Source organism: Lactuca saligna, chromosome 2 (genome assembly GCF_052625555.1).
Source record: "Lactuca saligna cultivar CGN05327 chromosome 2, ASM5262555v1, whole genome shotgun sequence".
NCBI classification, from domain to species: Eukaryota; Viridiplantae; Streptophyta; class Magnoliopsida; order Asterales; family Asteraceae; genus Lactuca; species Lactuca saligna.
Genome location: NC_136418.1, coordinates 10,755,900 through 10,778,150, shown reverse-complemented (window position 1 = coordinate 10,778,150; position 22,251 = coordinate 10,755,900). Strand labels below are relative to the sequence as shown.

At 42.3% G+C, this 22,251-nt stretch overlaps 1 pseudogene; it reads left to right on the top strand.

Annotated features, from left to right (window-relative positions):
• The first annotated feature begins 10,380 nt into the window (after nucleotides 1–10,380).
• LOC145029507 (uncharacterized) lies at nucleotides 10,381–13,545 on the top strand (annotated as a pseudogene).
• The last annotated feature ends 8,706 nt before the right edge of the window (nucleotides 13,546–22,251 follow it).

Genomic DNA, 22,251 nt, shown 5'->3' with positions numbered 1-22,251 from the left:
TGCTATCTAAACTAGTTTAACTTACACGTTTTTACGTGTTCCGACTTTATTCAATTCTTATAACCCTAATTCTCGTATAGTCAAATGGCTGGATTTCACCACCCTGGCGACCCCTACTTTCCCAACCAAGGCAACGGAGGATGGATCGAAGATGATTCCGAAGAGGACGAGGGACCCATAGACGTGGGTGATGACTCCGGTACCGACTCAGAGCCGGATGTTATCGATCCACCACCCATTCAACCTCCCGTCTTCGTAAGGAACTTTCAAGGACCGACTCCCGTCTGGGGAAGTCACCTCCACCATTGGAGCCAACAGCAAAACCTACGACCTCCCTATGGAATGTGCCGGGACTTCTATGATGTCCGCGGCGGAAGTTCGGCTGATCGAGCACTCCCGGTAATGGTGGGTAAGTTAGCCAATCAGTCCTATCAGTCTGGAGTACAAGCTAGTCGACTCCGGGATATCAACGTGGAAGTGCAGGTTCACACTTCTGACATCCGTAGGTTGGACAAGAGGCAAGACAACGCTCAATTCCAAACCGAAGCGTTTCAAGCGCAAATTATTGCAGCCCTCGCTGAACTAAGGGAACAACAAGCCGCTTTAGATAGGTGTCTAATTGAGTCGAAGCAATCAGATACGGAGTCAAGCTCCAAACGCAACTTTCGATGCAAGTAGTGCTTGTCAAGAACTCAAATTTTGTTATAGCTTAGGACCTCGGCTAAAAGTCTTTAAATTTCTTGAACTTGGTAATCGTAGATCCTTATAGGGGACAAATTTTCTTGATCGTTGTAACAACTTTTATATTAATATAAGTGGCTCTATTACTACTACGTTGAGTATTTCGTTCGAACCTTGAATGGTCCTTGGGAACCCAAATACTTGTTTCATACCCTCAGTCTTACAAATAACTTTCATTCTTCTATTTTAAGACTCATACTATCATTTGTTGTTGAATTATAGCGATTTAATTCATGAGACACATACATTTTCGATTTCATGAAATTCTTATCCTTGTTTTCTTTCCATCTATAGTTGAAGGATGCCTCCGCGTAGGAATCCAAGGCGAAACTGTTGGATAAGGTGTCTAAGTCCATAACTATTTCTGGTATGTACTTGACCCGACCCGGCATGATCCATTTGGGTTGCATGGCACCATGCAATTGGATAGACTAAATGAGAGAAATAACACTTGGAGATTATTAATATATTATAAGTTCTAATATATTAATAATATTATTTGATTAGTTTGATCAAGAATTAATTTAGAATTAATTAAGTGATCAAAAGATAACTAATTAAATATATGGGTTGATTAAGTAAATCATCCATATCTTGTATAGTGGGCTAAAAGGCTCCATGGATCATCAAGTTGGGTTCCACCCATAGGATGCTCCAAGGATGCTCCATCGGAGTTACAAACCCATGGGTCATGGAAATGAAGAGTCATGACACATTAGGGTTTAACCCTAGATGTGTCAACACTATATAAGTAACATGATCTCCTCCCAAATCGGATACACTAAGAATCAAGAGGGCTTGGCCGATTTTGAGAAGTGAGTATTTTCTCATAAGTTCTTCCAAGAGCATTTGGTGTTGTGTGAAGCATTTGAGGCATCACACTTGGGGTGCTAGGCTCACAAGGTTTCAAGGAACACAAGCAACAACAAGGTAAGTTATTCTATCTATACTTTATGTTAAAATTGTTCCCATGTATGCTAGATAGGAATATAACCTTGGAATTCAACTTTGCATGACAAATTAGACAAACATAGATCCAGGGTTATTAGGGTTGCATGTACACTTAGGAAGTGTTAGAATGCTCAAAACCCATCAGTGGTATCAGAGCCTACGCTTGTTTGTTCTTATTTGTGCTTAAAAGTTGAAAACAGAATCGGAAATTTTGCTGTCTGCGAATGAACTCGTTGAGTCTATAGGGGGGACTCGTCGAGTCCATGAGTATCTTCAACCAACTCGGCGAGTCATGTTCATGCACTCGGCGAGTTGGGTCGAATGAGTGCAGAATTTCGATTCAGTTGCTGGAAAATGAATTAGAAACATTACCCTAAACTGTTTTGGTAATTGAAAACTTGTTTTTGGTGGTGTAATGTCTTTGCTAATTCATTTACAACAACTAGTTATCAAAATTACAAAGTTTTATGTAATTTTTTGATTGTTTTCATATTCATGTTCTTGTTCTTATGATGTTTTAGATGATCATAGGAATTATTTGTAACCTATTTGGTAGTTTAATTCTTGATCATAATGTGTTTTAATGGAGTCCATAACTTATCCTTAAGTTATGGAAAACCAAGAGTCACACTTGAGTTAAAACCATTAAGAAAAACACAAGAGTTATAAAAATGAAGAGTCTTCATTTTATTACTCTATTAAACTCATAAGTTACAAGAAATGAAAAGTTTTGAAAGTTACAAAACTTGCCCTCAAGTTTTGGAACAAGTAAAGTTAAGTTAAAACTTTAGTTCCAACCCCTAGAATTTTAAAAGTTAAAATTCAACCCTTATACTTATATTATGATAATTTAATAATTATATATATATGTATAAGAATAAAGTCATCTTACCGCTAGTACGCCTCATTCACGAAGCCGGTCTATAAGGTGGGTATAAGGTTGTTGCCTATAAAATGGTGACTTAATGGGTGTATATTCTCACCCACCGCTTGCTTGACTGGTGGAGGGTCGTTAGCCGAACGGGTAATACAAGGACTTATAAATTCTCATTCAAAGTATGATGAATATAATAAAGTAACTAAATGTTTATTAAATTCCCAATCTTAGTTACTTCAGGAAAAATGTGAATAAGGTGCTAATCCATGAAATTACACTTTACACTTTGTCTGAGTCGTTGGTGGAGCGTGTGTGGTTAACCGGCACACTAACTTGGACTTAACAAGGTAGGTAAAGGGTGACTTAAGGTTTATTATAGTATCGGTGGAGCGTGTGTGGTTTACCGGCACATCGATTGAGTGATAAACTTTAAGGGTACCAAGTGATTTGCATGGTTACTTCACACCTCGTTTTGTGATCCTCGGCATCCCAGTCACAAAACCTGGAGGGCACTCCCGAGATTGAAACATGCCTTTGAAAAGTTCATTGGATCTCAAAGAATCTAGGAATTTCTAAAACCAATAAAAACTAAATATTTAAATATTTCGGTTTTCGTGGTGGAAATTGGTGAATCGTCATTTACCTACCTTTCAAATATGGTATAGCTTAGATTACGGCATACGTCTTCTAAGTTATATTATATTGTGATTGGATCCTAGCCTTAATATTACATTTGGGTGTTTTATTAAGGACTCTCTTAAATCTAAACTAAACTTGTTCTTCTTTTTCAGATGTCTTCAAATAATGCTTCTGGCTCGAATCCTAATGGCTCCTTTACTCTTATGAGTTTGTGCGGAAAAGTCACCTTTGATGGATCCAACTTCAATAAATGGATCAGAAACATCAGGATGATTACCCGCTACGAGGATAAAGAATATGTCCTTGACAAGGAGCTTAAGGAAATTGACGAGTCCACTGCAACTCCCCAGGAGATCGCTGACTTTCATACTCATGAAAGAGATGCAACCAAGGTGGCTTGCATCATGTTGGCCACCATGACAGCTGAACTCTAAAAGTCTTATGAAGATTTCTACCCTTATGAAATGCACCAAGATTTGATGGAAAGATACCATCAAAGTGCATGACAAGAGAGGTACGAAGTCATCTGCTCCATGATAACAACCATGATGAAGGACGGAGAGTCCGTCACGAGCCACATGCAGAAAATGCAAAGGTATGTGGATCGTTTGCTGAAGCTCAATGTGAACTTCCCTGAGGAGCTTGCAATAGATATCATTTTGCACTCCTTACCATCGTGCTATGATCAATTCCGCATGACATATCACATGAACAAGGAAGAAGTCACCCTTAGCAAACTTCAGGGACTTCTCAAGACCGTAGAAACAGGTCTTAAGGGGAAGTCGGTTGCTATCACTCCTACTCCAGACTCAACTCCGGTCTTGACAATCGGGCAAAGTCGAGGGAGGAAGAGAAAGAGATCTTCAAAGGGTACCAAGGCTCGGACCCTTGATGGCTCTTCTTCAAGTGGAACCAAGAAAGGTTTCATTACTCCTTCTTCTGATCCAAAAGAGGCTGAATGCTTCTATTGCCATGAAAAAGCTCATTGGAAGCGGAACTGCCCAAAGTACCAGCAAGATGTGAAGGATGGGAAAGTCAAACCCAACCATGCAGGTATTTACACTATCATTTCTAATAACTCACCCCATTCGAAATCTTGGGTCCTTGATACAAGTTGCGGTATTCATATTTGTTGTGACTTGCAGGGACTAGGAAGAAGTGAGAATATGGAGCAAGGAAGAATAAACTTAATCATGGGGAATAGGAAAGTTACACCTGTCACCAAGATTGGAGTTTATACTTTATCGCTAAGTAGTGGGTTAAATTTAGATTTGAATAAATGTTGTTATTTGCCAGAAATGGCAAGAAATATTATTTCCTTTCATGCATTGTACAAACAAGGTTTCACCTTTTCGTTTGATAATGAAGTTGGTTCGATTAATGCTTTCTTTAATAATGTACTTTATTTTAAAGCATTACCTAGTGATGGTGTGTATGAAGCTGTATCTATTGTAGATAACTTAGGAAATAATGTTTTGTGTATTGATTCTACTAATAATAATAACTTGGATAAAGCATCATTATGGCATTGTCGTCTTGGACATATAAGCAAGAAACGCATAGGCCAACTCCAAAAGGATGGAGTCTTGGAGTCGTTTGACCTAAAGTCAAATGATAGTTGCGAATCATGCTTACTTGGAAAAATGACAAAGTCACCCTTCACAGGCTCGTGTGAAAGGGGTGAAGGTTTGTTGGACCTTATACACACGGATGTGTGTGGACCATTCAAACATGCCACAAGAGATGCTAATCGTTATTATTTGACTTTTACTGATAATTACAGTAGATATGGATATGTCTACTTAATCAAGCATAAGCCAGAGACTTTCGAGAAGTTTAAGGAATTTAAACAGGAAGTCGAGAATCAATTGGGCAGGAACATTAAGATGCTTCGATCCGATCGGGGTGGTGAGTATCTTAGTTCAGAGTTCCTCGACTATCTAAAGGAATGTGGGATTGTCTCACAATTGACACCTCCCAGGACACCGCAGTTGAATGGTGTGGCTGAGAGGCGTAATCGAACCTTGTTGGACATGGTTCGTTCCATGATGAGTCGAGCTTCGCTACCAATCTCATTCTGGGGGTATGCCTTAGAGACTGCCGCCCATATCCTTAATCTAGTCCCTACAAAGAAAGTTGCCAAAACTCCTCACGAGATGTGGACTGGTAAAGTACCTAAACTAGACCACATCAAGATTTGGGGCTGCGAGGCTTTCATGAGACGCGAGACTCATGATAAGCTCGAACCCCAAAGCGAGAGGTGTATTTTCATCGGCTACCCACAACAATCCTTTGGTTACCTCTTCTACAGACCCAGTGACAATGTGGTCTTTGTAGCAAGAAGAGGAGTCTTTCGAGAAAGAGAGTTTATAAGCCAAGGAGACAGTGGGAGGCAAGTTGATCTTGAAGAAATTCAAGAGTCAAGTGGTGAAGGAACTTCAAACTCTAGCCCTCAACTTGAGGAGGAAACTCCTGTTGAGCCAATTGACGAATCTGTACCTCTGAGGCGTTCCACGAGAGTTAGGAGTGCACCTGAGCATTACTATGGATTCCATATTACTGCAGGAGGTGAGACACTTATTAGTGATGAGACACTAGTAAGTCAAGATGACCCTAACAGCTACGAGGAAGCCATGGCGGGCCCCGAGTCTGCCAGATGGAAAGAGGCTATGGATAGCGAGATACAATCCATGTATGACAATCAAGTTTGGAACTTGGTTGAGAATGTACCAGGTCGAAAGACTGTAGGGTGCAAATGGGTCTTCAAGAAGAAGACCGACATGGATGGTAAAGTACACACTTATAAGGGTAGACTGGTTGCAAAGGGCTTCTCTCAAATTCCTGGAGTGGACTATGATGAGACCTTTTCTCCGGTAGCCAAGATTAAGTCTATTCGGGTTCTGTTAGCCATAGCCGCATTTCATGACTATGAAATTTGGCAAATGGATGTCAAAACCGCTTTCCTTAATGGGAAGTTGGCTGAAGATGTTTACATGAGTCAGCCAGAGGGTTTTGTCAGCAACGAGTACCCTAATAGAGTGTGTAAGCTTGAGAAATCCATTTATGGATTAAAGCAAGCACCTCGCAGATGGAATCTTTGCTTTGATGAAAAGGTCAAAGAATTTGGCTTTTCTAGGAGTGAAGATGAATCTTGTGTGTATGTCAAGGCTAGTGGGAGTATAGTTAGCTTTTTGGTATTGTATGTGGATGACATACTACTCATAGGAAACGACATTCCAACCCTGCAGGAAGTAAAGTCCTGGCTTGGAAAGTGTTTCGCTATGAAGGACCTTGGTGAAGCTGCCTATATTTTGGGGATAAGGATCTTGAGAGATCGGAGTAAAAGACTAATTGGACTTAGTTAAAGTACCTACTTGGAGAAGGTTCTGAAGAGATTCAGAATGCAAGACTCCAAGAAAGGAGAGTTGCCCATCCAGAGTAACGCCAAACTGAGTAAGACACAAAGCCCTAGCACTGAGGCTGAGATAGCAGAAATGAGTCGAATACCTTATGCTTCGGCTGTAGGTTCGATCATGTATGCTATGACGTGTACTCGACCTGATGTAGCCTTTGCCTTGAGCATGGTTAGCAGGTTTCAGGGGAACCCTGGCAAGGCACACTGGACTGCGGTAAAGACTATTCTCAAGTACCTACGAAGGACTAAGGACTGGGTCCTTACCCTCGGTGGGAGTAATGACTTGAGAGTTGTAGGGTATAGTGATGCTAACTTCCAGACTGATAGGGATAACTTCCGCTCTCAGTCGGGCTGGGTCTTTACCCTAAATGGAGGAGCAATTTCTTGGAAGAGTTCCAAGCAAGAGACAGTGGCAGATTCTACTTGTGAATCAGAGTATATTGCAGCTAGCGAAGCGGCAAAGGAGGCGTTATGGCTGAGGAACTTCATTGGAGACCTTGGAGTTGTACCAGCTATTAAAGAGCCGATGGAAATTTTATGTGATAGTGAAAGTGCTGTTGCCTTAACCAAGGAACCAAGGGATCACGGGAGATCCAGACACATCGACAGAAAATACCATTTCATCAGACATCGAATCGAAGAAGGACTTCTCATGGCAAAGAGGGTATCATCAGATGAGAATCCGGCAGATCCCCTCACGAAGGGACTGACTCGGGTTAAGCATCTCCAGCATGCTCGGAGCATAGGGCTGAAGGATGATATTAGATTTAGTAGTTAGATAACCTCGAAATTTGTAAAGTGTAATTGACATTTGATGATGAATAAAAGTGTTTTATTTATGAGTAAAGTGTTGCTATCTCTTGTCGATCGTTTACTATATTTCTTTTGCATGTTTTGACTTCCAGAATAATTTTGTTTGGTATAACATATTATTCAAACCACCACAGTCGGTCATATGTCGGAAGTAGGTATGAATCAAGACTGTCATGTTTGGTTGTAGAGGTCTGGGACAAGGCTACAACAATCATGAGTGCTCATAAGTTCTGAGCATTGGACTCAACCCACGCTCACTGGAATCACTTCATGGAATTCTATCTCGAGTGATCGTGAGACGGTAATATCATATAAATCTTTAAACCTAGAGATATGATTTGTTACTTACAATTTGGTTATGCATTGATTGTACGAAAAACGCATTGGTAACTCGATGTTATAAAGTCGTGCTCTCATGTGTAATTCAATGAGTAGTAGAACAAACATATGAGTCGAAGTTTATCTGTTCCTTCTTGGATTAGAAGCTGATATCTGGGCCGCTCGATGATTTTGTTTTGACCTATGTACCGGGCCCGGTCAGAATTAAATTGATGTGTTCAATGAAGTTCTTTGTCAAACAAATCGGAAATCGGGAAACAAATTGTTGGACGATAAGTAAGACATTGTTCCATGTATTTGTCCGACTGATATCTAGAACAGAGGATTATATGATCACTTATCTTAAATGGCGTACCATCATCTTCTCAAGTTTCGAGAAACCTTGTAAAGAGCTACGATTGCCGATCGGTTCCTGAAGTCATACTTGCAGTAATAGTTACTAGACTTATCCAAGTGAAAGACTGTTGGATAAGGTGTCTAAGTCCATAACTATTTCTGGTATGTACTTGACCCGACCCGGCATGGTCCATTTGGGTTGCATGGCACCATGCAATTGGATAGACTAAATGAGAGAAATAACACTTGGAGATTATTAATATATTATAAGTTCTAATATATTAATAATATTATTTGATTAGTTTGATCAAGAATTAATTTAGAATTAATTAAGTGATCAAAAGATAACTAATTAAATATATGGGTTGATTAAGTACATCATCCGTATCTTGTATAGTGGGCTAAAAGGCTCCATGGATCATCAAGTTGGGTTCCACCCATAGGATGCTCCATGGATGCTCCATGGGAGTTACAAACCCATGGGTCATGGAAATGAAGAGTCATGACACATTAGGGTTTAACCCTAGATGTGTCAACACTATATAAGTAACATGATCTCCTCCCAAATCGGATACACTAAGAATCAAGAGGGCTTGGCCGATTTTGAGAAGTGAGTATTCTCTCATAAGTTCTTCCAAGAGCATTTGGTGTTGTGTGAAGCATTTGAGGCATCACACTTGGGGTGCTAGGCTCACAAGGTTTCAAGGAACACAAGCAACAACAAGGTAAGTTATTCTATCTATACTTTATGTTAAAATTGTTCCCATGTATGCTAGATAGGAATATAACCTTGGAATTCAACTTTGCATGACAAATTAGACAAACATAGATCCAAGGTTATTAGGGTTGCATGTACACTTAGGAAGTGTTAGAATGCTCAAAACCCATCAGAAACAACAGTGAGGAAATACCTATACCACCACCTCCACCACCCCAATTTGATGCTGTAATGTTTCAAGCCGCAGTCACTGCAGCAGTGGCAGCTGCCATGTCACAGATCAATAACTCGAGTGCTAATGTCTCGAGATCTGGCGCACACACGTCCAACCATGGCGAGAGTCATGGACCACCTCGAGAATGCACCTATAAGGACTTCACCAATGCCAAGCCCCGGATGTTTTATGGTACTGGTGGTGTGATGGCCCTGAGGCAGTGGATTGAAAGGACGGAGGCAGTCTTTGAAATCTGCTCATGTCCCGAGCACAGCAAGGTCAAATTTGCAACCTTCACCCTTCTCGATAAAGCTTTAACTTGGTGGAATGGCCACGTTAAAGTAGTTACCCTAATCGTGGCAAACTCCATAAGCTGGGAGAGCTTGAAGGCCATGATGATGAGAGAATACTGCCCGCGGGGAGAAATTCAAAAGCTTGAACACGAACTATGGACTCTCGGAATGGTGGGTACCGACATCGCTACTTATACCAACAGATTCTGCGAACTGGCAATCCTTTGTCCAGACATGATTGCTCCCGAGAGCAAGAAGATAGAAAGGTACATCTGGGGACTGACACCCCAGATGCGGTCAAGCGTGTTAGCTTCCAAACCTGACACCTTTGAAAGTGCTAAGGAACTGGCACAATCTCTGATCAACTACGGAGGTCATCAGAACTCAACCACTTCTGCACCAGCACCACAGAAAGGAAACAACAACTACAACAACAACAGCAACAACAATGGCAGGAAGAGAGCGTGGATCAAAGGAAAGGGTGGATCTTCCCAAGAATCCGCGAAGAAACAACTCGTGTCAGTAAATGCTGCTATTGTACCTGCTACAGTCCCTACAAATACCTACCCAACAAAGTCTTATGTAGGCAACCTCCCAAAATGCACCAAGTGCAATTTCCACCACCATGGACCTTGCCGAGATATGCAGTGCGCCAACTGCAACAGGAAAGGACACACGGCTCGTTTCTGCAAAGAACCCGCAAAGCCGATCACTCAAATTCCCGGTACGGGTGTAGGGCAGGCTTGCTACGGTTGTGGCGAGGTGGGCCACTACAAGAGAAACTGTCCTAAGGCAGCAGGCACCGAAGGTGTAGGACGAGTTTTGGCAATAGGCCACGACGAAGCTGTAGCTGACCCAACTATAGTTGTTGGTATGTTTCTTCTCGATAATTCATACGCATGCATATTATTCGATAGTGGAGCGGAGAGAAGCTTCGTGAGTCAAAACTTTATCCATTTACTTAAACCTAAACCTAGCAAGTTAAAAGAATCATTCACTGTAGAGATGGCCAATGGAAAAACCAAAAGCACAAATTGCATATACATGGACTGTACGTTAACATTGGACGGCCATTCTTTCCCAATCAATCTCATGCTGGTACAAATTAAAAGTTTCGACGTCATAGTCGGCATGGATTGGTTGAGTCTCCTTCGCGCTGACATCATGTGATTTGAGAAAGCAGTCCGTCTTAACCTCCCGAACAACGAAACATTAGTTATCTACGGCGACAAATCTAGTACAAACCTTCACATCATTTCGTGCATCCAAGCTCGAAAGTGCTTACGGAAGGATTGTCGGGCATTCCTAGCGCACATCGTCGATACAAGTCAAGAACTTAAGGACATCAAGAGCATCTCGGTAGTATGCGACTTTCCCGATATCTTTCCAGAAGAACTACCAGGATTACCACCGCAACGCCAAGTCGAGTTCAGAATCGACTTAATTCCAGGAGCTACCCCAGTAGCGAAGTCGCCTTATCGTCTTGCACCAGCAGAGATGCAGGAACTTTCCAGTCAACTTAATGAACTCCTTCGCAAAGGATTCATAAGACCAAGTTTCTCACCTTAGGGAGCACCGGTCTTGTTTGTAAAGAAGAAAGACGGATCGTTCCGTATGTGCATCGACTACAGAGAGCTGAACAAACTTACTGTCAAGAACCGCTATCCACTACCCCGTATCGACGACCTATTCGATCAACTTCAAGGGGCGAACTACTTCTCAAAAATAGACCTGCGATCCAGATATCACCAATTACGAGTTCTAGAGGGGGACATTCCAAAGACAGCTTTCCGAACTCGTTATGGACACTATGAATTCGTGGTGATGTCGTTCGGATTAACCAATGCACCAGCAGTATTTATGGACCTAATGAATAGGGTATGCCGCCCTTACTTGGATCAGTTCGTCATCGTCTTTATCGATGATATACTTATCTACTCTCGAAGTGAGGAAGAGCATAGTCAACACCTACGAAAAGTCCTAGAAACACTACGAACGGAGAAACTCTATGCGAAGTTCTCTAAATGCGGATTTTGGATTCGAAGAGTCGAATTTTTAGGTCACGTTGTTAGCGAAAAGGGAATACACGTTGACCCCTCCAAAATTAAGGCTATTGAGAACTGGTCGGCACCAAAGACACCTACTGAAATTCGTCAATTTCTAGGTCTAGCTGGCTACTATCGCAGATTCATAAAGAACTTTTCGAGCATTGCGAAACTTCTTACTTCATTAACTCAGAAAGGTGTGGCCTTTGACTGGGAAGCGAAACAAGAGAAGGCATTCCAGACAATAAAGCAGGCCTTGTGCACCGCACCGATACTATCCCTCCCCGAAGGGATAGAAGACTTCGTTGTGTATTGCGATGGTTCAAATCAAGGACTAGGTTGTGTTCTTATGCAGAGGGGGAAGGTTATCGCTTATGCCTCCCGATGGCTTAAGACACACGAAGTGAACTATACGACACACGATCTCAAATTAGCAGCTGTGGTATTTGCTCTGAAGATCTAGAGGCACTACTTATACGGAACAAAGAGTACCATCTTCACCGATCACAAGAGCCTTCAACACATTTTCGATCAGAAGGAACTCAACATGCGACAACGACGATGGGTCGAGTTACTGAATGACTACGAATGTGAGATTCGTTATCATCCTGGAAAGGCCAACGTAGTAGCCGACGCCCTCAGTCGAAAGGAATACACTGGTCGGAGGGTCAAATCTCTAACCATGACTATCCATTCCCACTTATCCACACAAATTAAGGAAGCACAAATGGAAGCTTTGCAAACCAAAAATGTGGCGGGTGAATCCCTGCGAGGAATGGAGAAGAATTTAGAAGTCAAGGGTGGCGGAGCCTACTATCTCATGGACCGAATCTGGACCCCAAAACATGGTGGTTTCAGAAACATAGTCATGACTGAAGCTCACAACTCAAGATATTCCGTTCACCCGGGTTCAGATAAAATGTATCTGGATCTTAAGAAACTGTACTGGTGGCCTAACATGAAAGCAGAAATTGCTACCTTCGCGAGTAAATGTCTTACTTGCGCTAAGGTTAAGGTTGAGTATCAGAAACCGTCAGGACTACTACAACAGCCAGAGATACCGGAATGGAAATGGGAGCGGATTACTATGGACTTCATAACCAAATTACCCAAGACAACAAGTGGACTCGATACCATATGGGTCATTGTCGACAGACTGACCAAATCCGCGCATTTCCTACCCATCAAGGAGACTGACAAAATGGAGAAGCTTACAAGAACTTACTTAAGGGAAGTAGTGCGACTGCATGGTGTTCCGATATCCATTATCTCCGATCGAGATAGTAGATTCACTTCAAGGTTCTGGCAGTCACTACAAAGTTCCCTGGGAACTAGGCTGGACATGAGTACAGCCTACCACCCACAGACAGACGGACAAAGTGAGAGAACGATACAAACTTTAGAAGACATGCTGAGACCCTGCGTGATTGATTTTGGAAAGGCATGGGATATTCATTTACCCCTTGTCGAATTTTCATACAACAATAGTTATCATACAAGCATAAAGGCTGCTCCGTTTGAAGCCCTCTATGGTCGAAAGTGCAGATCCCCTCTGTGCTGGACTGAAGTTGGCGATACCCAGTTAGCTGGAAGAAGAGTTCCTGAAAGCACTCTCACCGGTCCGGAGATCATACGTGAAACAACAGAGAAGATCGTTCAGATTCGTGAACGATTGAAAGCCTCAAGAGACCGACAGAAAAGCTACGCTGACCAAAGGAGGAAACCTTTGGAATTCCAGGTAGGAGGCCACGTCTTGTTAAAGGTCTCACCGTGGAAGGGTTTAATACGATTTGGAAAGCGTGGGAAACTAGATCCAAGATACATAGGGCCTTTCGAGATTCTTGCCAGAATCGGCCCTGTGGCTTACAAGCTTAACCTACCGCGCGAACTTTGTAACATCCATCCAACCTTCCACGTCTCAAACTTGAAAAAGTGTCTGTCCGACGAGACTCTTGTTATCCCACTCGACGAAATCGAGATCAACGAGAGCCTCAACTTTGTGGAAGAACCAGTAGAAATCATGGACCGAGAGGTCAAACAAACAAAACAAAGTCGCATACCCATCGTGAAGGTTCGCTGGAACGCTAAGCGGGGACCCGAATTCACGTGGGAACGCGAAGATCAGATGAAACAAAAGTACCCTCATCTCTTTCATGTTCACTAGTATCATTACTACTTTAAATTTCGGGACGAAATTCTCTCTAACGGGGGGATGATGTGACAACCCGATACTTCAACTCTTTGTAACGACCAAAATGGGTCAAGTATTGTAACCACTTATGAGTAATAAAATGTATAAATAAGTTCTACTTAATTTCTTTCTATGATTTAATGTCTTTGAACCATGATCGTACGTAAAACGATCGCCCAAATCCGACTTCATATAGAGAAGTTATGAACTTTCAAAGAAATTCCCTTAAACACGATGGATTGTTATTAAATAATAAAAACAATAATAAAAATAATTTTGGAATTTGCCGACGGAGTCTAAACGAAAGTTGTAGAGCATAGTCTCACCTACGCGAGGATATAAAGACCATCGAAAACGGAGTTCGTATGAAGAAGATATGAATTTTTAAAGTTATTAAATAAATTAATTATTTATTTTAATCAAAATTCGGATATTATCGGAAGAGGAGTCAGCGCCCTCATCCGAGGTACGCGCCGCGTACTCCTTTACGCCCTGCGTAACCGAGAGAAGCGGCCTCTGATCGTCCACGTCGCACCATCCGACTCGCCGTCCCATCCGACCCGCGTACCCAGCGACCCGTCCCATCCGAAGCCGAGGCAGTCGAGGCCTCGGTCACGCATGACGTACGCGTACGCGCTGCGTACGAGCGTACGCCCCGCGTACCGAGGCAGACCAGCCTCCCTATAAATAGCATACGAGGGTTTGCAAGGAAAGGGCTCATTTCTCTTCTCTCTCTGTCTACTTTGCCTCGTTTTCCGTGTCCGTTCAAACCCGAAGCTCTGGTCTTTTTGGCTCAAGTCCCGAAGGTCGATTTTACCCCCGAGATTCCCGAGAATCCCGAGGAAAATCCGTTTCCCGAGACGAAACTCTGCCCGGTTTTCCATCTCGCTATTTCCAAAACTTTCAAGTGAGTTTCATACCCCTTAATCAACCGTTTTAATTATTCTAAATACTTTTATATGATTTCAAGGGGGGATTACAAGTAAAACACACGAGTATTATCGTGTGTTACATAAAGAAACTCTTTTATATAATGTTAAATATTCAAATCACATTCGATTTATAAACTTTTAAAGGAACTTTTATATATAAATATATAACATATGTTACAATAGCATTCGATCTTTTAAAATATAAAGTTGTTGTAATACATGTATAAAACTAAACTATTCTTAAATTATTCTGTTCTATCTTAGACTCTACACCAAAAATTTATGCTTTCATAAACAAATTATTCTTTTCCTATGTATTTCTAAACAAACAAAGCACACTTTTTAAAACTATAATAGGTATAGTTTTACGAACAGATTTCTAACTCTTAGGTACTAGAAACATATATTTTCAAGAAGTTTACTTTCGTATACAAGAACAAACGTAACATTTTAACAAGTAGATCTGTTTTTATACCACGTATTTGGGAGACACTAACTTCATGTACGTTCGAGTACACATTTCAAGTCCTGTATTATATACCAGAATCCCTTGGAGGGGGAGCATGGTGTTTGTGTATAGATCTATACGGGCTTGACAACCCGCGCCCTGACTGTTAGCTGCAGTCCACCGTTTGGGGTCACAAACGTCATAACATTCCAAAGCCTGAAGAACGTTGTGTATAGGCATTTCGAGTCAATAGTATGGTTATAAAACTCACAACGGGTATTAAAAATGCATTGATTTACAAGGTTCTCAAACTCATTGATTATTTTACGTTTACACACATTTTGGAAACAAACATTGGTCTTGAACAAAGGCTACTTTTATGCTAGTAGAAAATATAGGATTTTCTAAACACATACAAACAAAGATAAAACATTTCATTTCATTCAAACATTGTCATTTAAATACTTATGAAATTCACCAGCTTAAATGCTGATCTACTCTTTCAAAATTACTTGTATGTCCCAGGAAATCAGTAATTTCAGGTATGCATTTCGCTTTTGATGAAGGGATGCTGCGGCGCCAGTTTAATCTCGTATTTTGACATCAGATTGAAATTAAGTTTTGAACATGTAACTTTTGACAAATGTAAACTTTCAATTATATATATATGATGGTTGTATTGCTTTCTTTACTATGTATTCATTTGTTACGTTACCACATGAAGTCATCCGCCCCCGAACGTTTCCGCCGTTCAGGTTTGGGGGTGTGACAACTAACACACCAATCCCTACGGATCATAAGAGCATAACATATTGTGTACCTCGATTCCGAACTAACAGATCATAACCACATGCAACATACCATAACAATAATAACTAAAAAGGACTGACCTTCGTGCCATAGACCTTATCGATATAGTGAGGATAACTCACCTTGCAGATGTCAACTCGAAAGGCAAACTCCAACTCTCGGTTCACTTGTCACATGCCCTACCACCTATCGTCATAGCACAACATACTCATAAGTCCTTAACCTTATAAGGTGCTCCATAACCCACTAGTCAACCCCTCGTCAAAGTGAAAGTCCTCAGTCAAGGTCAACAGTGACCTTAACTCGCTGAGTACCCTTAGGTACTCACCGAGTTCTTTGAAGTACATTCCAACTCGCGGAGATATCGAAGGGACTCGTCGAGTTCCTTTTGATTCTCAATCAAACTTAATGTTATCCGTTGGGTTCCCTCCTTGCAACTCAATGGATACACACTCATACATATTCCAAACAAAACTAATCCGACTTGCCGAGTTGTTCTTCCACTCGTCGAGTCTTATAGCGATCTTCATCGGACTCGTCGAGTTGTTCATCAACTCGTCGAGTTCACGACCATCTTCATGTGACTCGCCGAGTCAACTTTGCGACTCGATGAGTCCACTAAGTCCTCTTTCCATACAGACTTGTTTTGAGCCATGTTGCGGCTCCAAATAACACATCCAAGCTTCTAGGTCATGCTTATCACGTAAAGTTGCAAACTTTACATGCATGCATGGCCTTAAAGGCTCCGAATGTCTATTCTAAGGTCTCAATGGAACTTCATGGTCAATAGGGACCTTAATCACAACCAAGACTATGACTTTATGCTTCTAGAATCCAAGGAGGGTCCATATCTGAAGTTACAACTTCAGATCTAGCCTATAGCTCATCATACCAACTTGAAAACCCCTAAAAGCCTTGGAAACTCAACAAAAGGGAAAAAGGGAAGTATAAATGGAACTTTGATACCTCCAAAGGATGATAGATGAGTTAAATCTGGCCTGCCACATCTTCCTTGCTTCAATTCCTTTGCACTCTTAGATTTCTTTCTCCAAGATCCTCTTTTCCAAGCTTCAACACCACACCAAGGCACACACACACAAATTAGGGTTTTAAGGGGGATCTCAAAGAGTGTAAAGAGACCAAAGGAGGCTAAGGCTCCTTCAAATAGAGGTGCAAACCCCAAGATTTAGGGTTTCCACTACCAGCTACTACTCGCCGAGTCCTAACAAGGACTCGTCGAGTAGTTCACTTAAAACGCGATCCCACCTCACTGCTACTTGGCGAGTAGGTCAACCAACTCGCCGAGTAGAGCTGATCCCAAAAAAAACCTTATTTAAGCAATACTTGAGAATCGGTGCGTTACATGGGGGCACTTGTCGTTCCAATCGTTAGTCTGATTGTAGTCGAAATAGACTTCAAATCCCTTGGGGCAATCCTTCGCCATATGCCCCTGCTTTCCACATTTTTAGAAAATCTCCGCCTGGAACGATCCCTCATGAATCTTTCCGCACTTGCCAAAAGTGCGGCCCTTCTAGAATCCTGATCTTGAATTAGCGGGCTTAGCCCGCTTGGTTGCCGGCTGCGACTTTGTCGGCCACCGGTCAACTTGTATTTTAGGAAATAACCGTTCGGGCTCTAGCTAATTGTACACACGGCATCAACTTTTTTTCTCTAAAAACTCATTCTTCTTTTGGAAAAATTCTTCTCTTTTGAAAATTCTTCTCAAATCCTCAGTTTGAGTCCAAACACACCTGGAGGTGCGTTCGAATCCCTCAAACCAAGGCTCTAATACCAACTTGTAACTGCGTAAATTTACAAACAAAAATTTTCAATTTGAAAACACATTTATTCCAATAATAAAACCAAAAAGTGTCACAATGTCAAATCATCAAAACTCATGTCGAATAACTATATATATATATATATATATATATATATATATATATATATATATATATATATATATATATATATATAGGGAAAAGTGAACATACCCTTAAGGGTATATAAGCTTAGGTACCCAAACTCACCATACTATGTTATTTTGTATCATATGTGTACATTGTAATTGTCCAATGTTCTTATAATTCAACTTCTAACTTGATTTACCTCTAAGATTTTTATAAATTTCACCTTTATCTTCCTCTTACATAATTTTCATTTTCAACTCTAATATATATAGCCTACAAGGTGTTCGGCAAAAAGAAGTCATATAATAGGAAAACAATAGTGAAATTTCGAAAATCTTCAAAGTAAATCAAGTTAAAGTTGAAGTTTTTATAACATTATAATGAATATATCAAACAAAACAACTAATTATAGTGAATTTGGGTACCTAAGCTTCTATACCCTTAAGGGTATATTCACTTTTCCTATATATATATATATATATATATATATATATATATATATATATATATATATATATATATATATATATAACTCTAGGATCCTCCCAATCATAAATCAAACTTTGATGTGCGTACAATCAAGTCGGCGCCTTCCAGTGAACCTGAGAAGTACCTAAAACACATAACATATAACATGGTAAGCACAAAGCTTTGTGAGTTCCCCAAAATACCACACACACATCTCACTAGCCGCTATAGGCCATAACTCAATAAGACCCTCCGGTAAGTGTGTCTCAGTGGGACCCTCTGCTCCCAACTCAGTAAACTCATAAGAACAATATTTAACATAATCACAAATAAATAATGTAAAATATCACAATACACAGATAATCACATAAGATAGCTCAATCACGCAAATATACCACTCTTGGTAAGTGTAGTGTAACAGCCCGGAATTTCAGGTATTTCTTTAAATTATTTTTGGGGCACATTTAGGAGGGGACTCGGCGAGTTGGTGCCTGACTCGCCGAGTAGGACCACAGTCTTGGTCACAGATACGCGACTGGACTCGACGAGTCCAATAGGGACTCGGCGAGTCGACGCTGTTCAGCTGAAACCCTAGCCGTTTTGATTCTGAATCGTATATAATGTCTTTAGGGCCGTCATGTCTCGTCTTTTGGCCGATTAAAGATATCTTAGGAGTCTGTGGGCATCTGGAGCAAGGGTGAGGGCTAGTGGAAGCTTGAAGAGGTTGTTAGACAAGGAGAGGCAAGGTGGTGATCAAAGGAGGTTCAAGGGGTCGAGTTCTGAGGGTTGGGGACACAGGGAACACGTTTCCAGGTAATCTTCGGATCATATCTGTAGCTTTTATGTTGTATGCGAATTTAGGGTTTAGGAAACCCATTTAAGGAATTGATAGATTATAGTGTTGTTACAAGTGTTTAAACCCCTGCAATAGTATATGTGAAAGTCCAGGAAGCCCCATATCTATATACTACAGAATCATGCGAGATACAGGAGGCAGCGGATTGACTGCATGGCGAGGACTCGCCGAGTCCAATAATCAGACTCGGCGAGTAGCTTGAAGATTCACTAGGACTCGCCGAGTTGTTCTTCAGACTCGGCGAGTAGCTTGAAGATCTACTGGAACTCGTCGAGTCGTTCTTTAGACTCGGCGAGTGGAGTCGGGGTGTCTAGACTCGCCGAGTTGCCTTTGCACTCGACGAGTCCGGTCAAGTTGACCGTTGACCTGTATGTAATTTAGTAGGGTCAGTTGTCTTGTTTGATAAGATCATTAATAAAGGTATGTGGTCTTATAGGGAACCTGCAGATTAGCGGATCGAGTGCGAGTAGCTCGAAGGGTTTATAGCTTGCATACTACGAGGTGAGTCTTCTCACTATACTTCACCCGAAAGGGTTTGACTGCGTGACCGGAAGGTCGTATGTGTTATATTTATGCTATGTCTGGAGAGGTAGATGCTTTATATGTGATGTATGCTTATATGTGATGTATGCTTATACGGGCCGGAAGGCGAGACTTTATGTGATAGAAAGAACGGTATGATGTATGACTTATGTGTTATGTGTGATATGTTATATGTGTTATGTTTTATACTAATATGGGCCGGAAGGCAAAATACTATGGGCCGGAAGGCAATGTAATACGGGCCGGAAGGCGATATGTTATGGGCCAGAAGGCGATTATGTTACGGGCCGGAAGGCAATGTTATGTGGATCGAAAGGTCCGGGCCGGAAGGCGTATGTGGGTAAGTCGTATACTGGGGAACTCACTAAGCATTTATGCTTACTAGTTGTGTTTATGTTTTTCAGGTACTAGCGATGACCGTGGGAAGGCGCCGGCGTGACACGTACACACTGCCATTGCTGAGGATCTCGAGGACTTATTATTTATACTTTTGCAATAAAATCGGAATAAACTCTTTTGTCGAATAATGATGTTTTATTTTAAATGAAAAATTTATATGAAAATTTGAGCTGTTACAATTGGTATCAGAGCCTTGGTTTGAGGGATTCGGGTGTACTTTCGGGTGCAACTGAACTCAGACCGGGGATTTGAGGAAAAACCTTTTTAAATAATAAGGACACAACATTTCATAAATGGTAAGGCGGTAAAACAAGGATGGAGCAGTGTGTACGATCAGCCAGCGCCCGAACGGTAAAGATCCCCAGAATACCTTACAATGTTATATTATGCACTGAATTATGAATTGTTATGCATGCTAGAAGACTAGGTATACATGTTAGGACTAGAATGGCCTGTTTTGTGATGCCTTGTCTAGGGAGATTGCTTATATGGGATGTTTGGTAGCATACAAGTAGATAGTGCATACTAGAGGTAGAGTACTCATTATTCGGGATTTGGGGAGGAAGACATGGGACGAATACTGATACGGTGTGGTCGGTAGTATTGGGCCCGTACTACCGAAGACACCGGACCAGCGGAAGACCCAAGTAAGAATCCCTGGAAATCGGAGACTGAGTAGGGCGCGTATCGAGTACCATTGTACTTGGTGGAGTCTCTGATGATTCTATGTTGTATTTCAGAGACATCATGGTCATCACACGCAATGGGGCGAGTTCGAGCGGTGCGAGTGACGAGGAGATTCGTCAGATTATTCAGGAAGAGGTAGCTGCAGCGGTTCGGGCTGAGATCCCGGAGATGTTTGGGTCTATTAAGACCACTCTGATGGAGGAGTTTGAGGAGCGGTACGCCGCACTTACTGAAGCTGCAGTTGCTGCTGCTACCGCAGCTGTGGCTGCTGCTAGGCCGCAAGGGGGTGATTCATTACTATCCAGGGAATTCAGCAACACGAAACCCCCTGAATTTGATGGGACGCAGGATCCGATTGCGGCTATGAGGTGGATCGCCGACATCGAGGGGTGCTTCTATACTTGCTCATGCCCGGAGCACTTGAGGGTACGGTTCGCCTTGAACCAGCTCCGTCTGGGAGCGAAGGATTGGTGGAAGTTCGTGACGGCGAACTTCACTCAGGCAGAGATTTCAGCGGTGATATGGGAGAGGCTTACAGAGATGCTCAGGGACGAGTACGTTCCCCCGGTGGAGAGGGAGCGATTGATTCAGGAGTTCTTGACCCTTAAGCAGGGTACTGATTCCGTGGCGGTGATCACACGGAAGTTTCATGAGAGGGCAATGTTCTGTCCTGAGCTGGTATCTACAGAGCAGTCACGGATGAGCCGGTATTTGGGCGTTTTGAAGAGGGAGATCCGGGAGTTTGTGTCAAACTCCACCTATCGTACTTTCACTGAGCTTCAGGCGAACGCCAGGAAGCACGAGATCGAGTTGGAGACTCAGGCGAGGGAGGAGGCTGAGTCTCGGCAGGTGGATCGACGGCCGGCTCAGTCTCAGCCGGCAGCCAAGCGGACTAACTTCGCTGATTCGAGAATGGGAGGTCCGAAGGGTCGCACTTGCGCGAAGTGCGGCAGGAGTCACGAGGGGGTGTGTCGAGCTGGTGGTTGCTACAAGTGTGGCAAGGAGGGACATATTGCCAGGGATTGCCCTAAGGGGTTTATGGTTTGCTTTCACTGCAACCAGACAGGCCATCGGAAGGCCGAGTGTCCGCAACTTCGTCAGGGAGCTACACCTACTACCCGGACTACTGAGACCCGACCGGCGAAGGTCGAGGCCCCGAGGGCTCGCGGGAGAGCCTTTCAGCTGACTGCGGAGGAGGTCCGCGCTGCGCCCGATGTTGTGGCAGGTATGTTATCATTCACGTATTTACTTAAAGGTCGAAATGCTATGCTTATGTTAATGTATGTGTAGGTACTTTCCTTGTGAACTCTATGCCTGCTCTAGTGTTATTTGATTCGGGTGCGAGTAGATCGTTTGTATCGTTAGCTTTTAGTCAGCACATCGGCATTAGTCGTGAGCCGTTAAGTCGGCCTTTGAGCGTTTCTATTGCGGCTGAGAGGGTGATTTGTGCTACGGAGGTTCTTCGGGGATGTGTGCTAGAGATCTTCGGGGTCGCGTTTCCGATTGACCTCATTCCTATTGCGATGGGGGATGTCTGTGTCATCGTAGGCATGGACTGGTTGAGCCGATTCAGCGCTGTTATCGACTGCGAGCGTCAGCTGGTGACTATACGAGACCCTAGTGGGG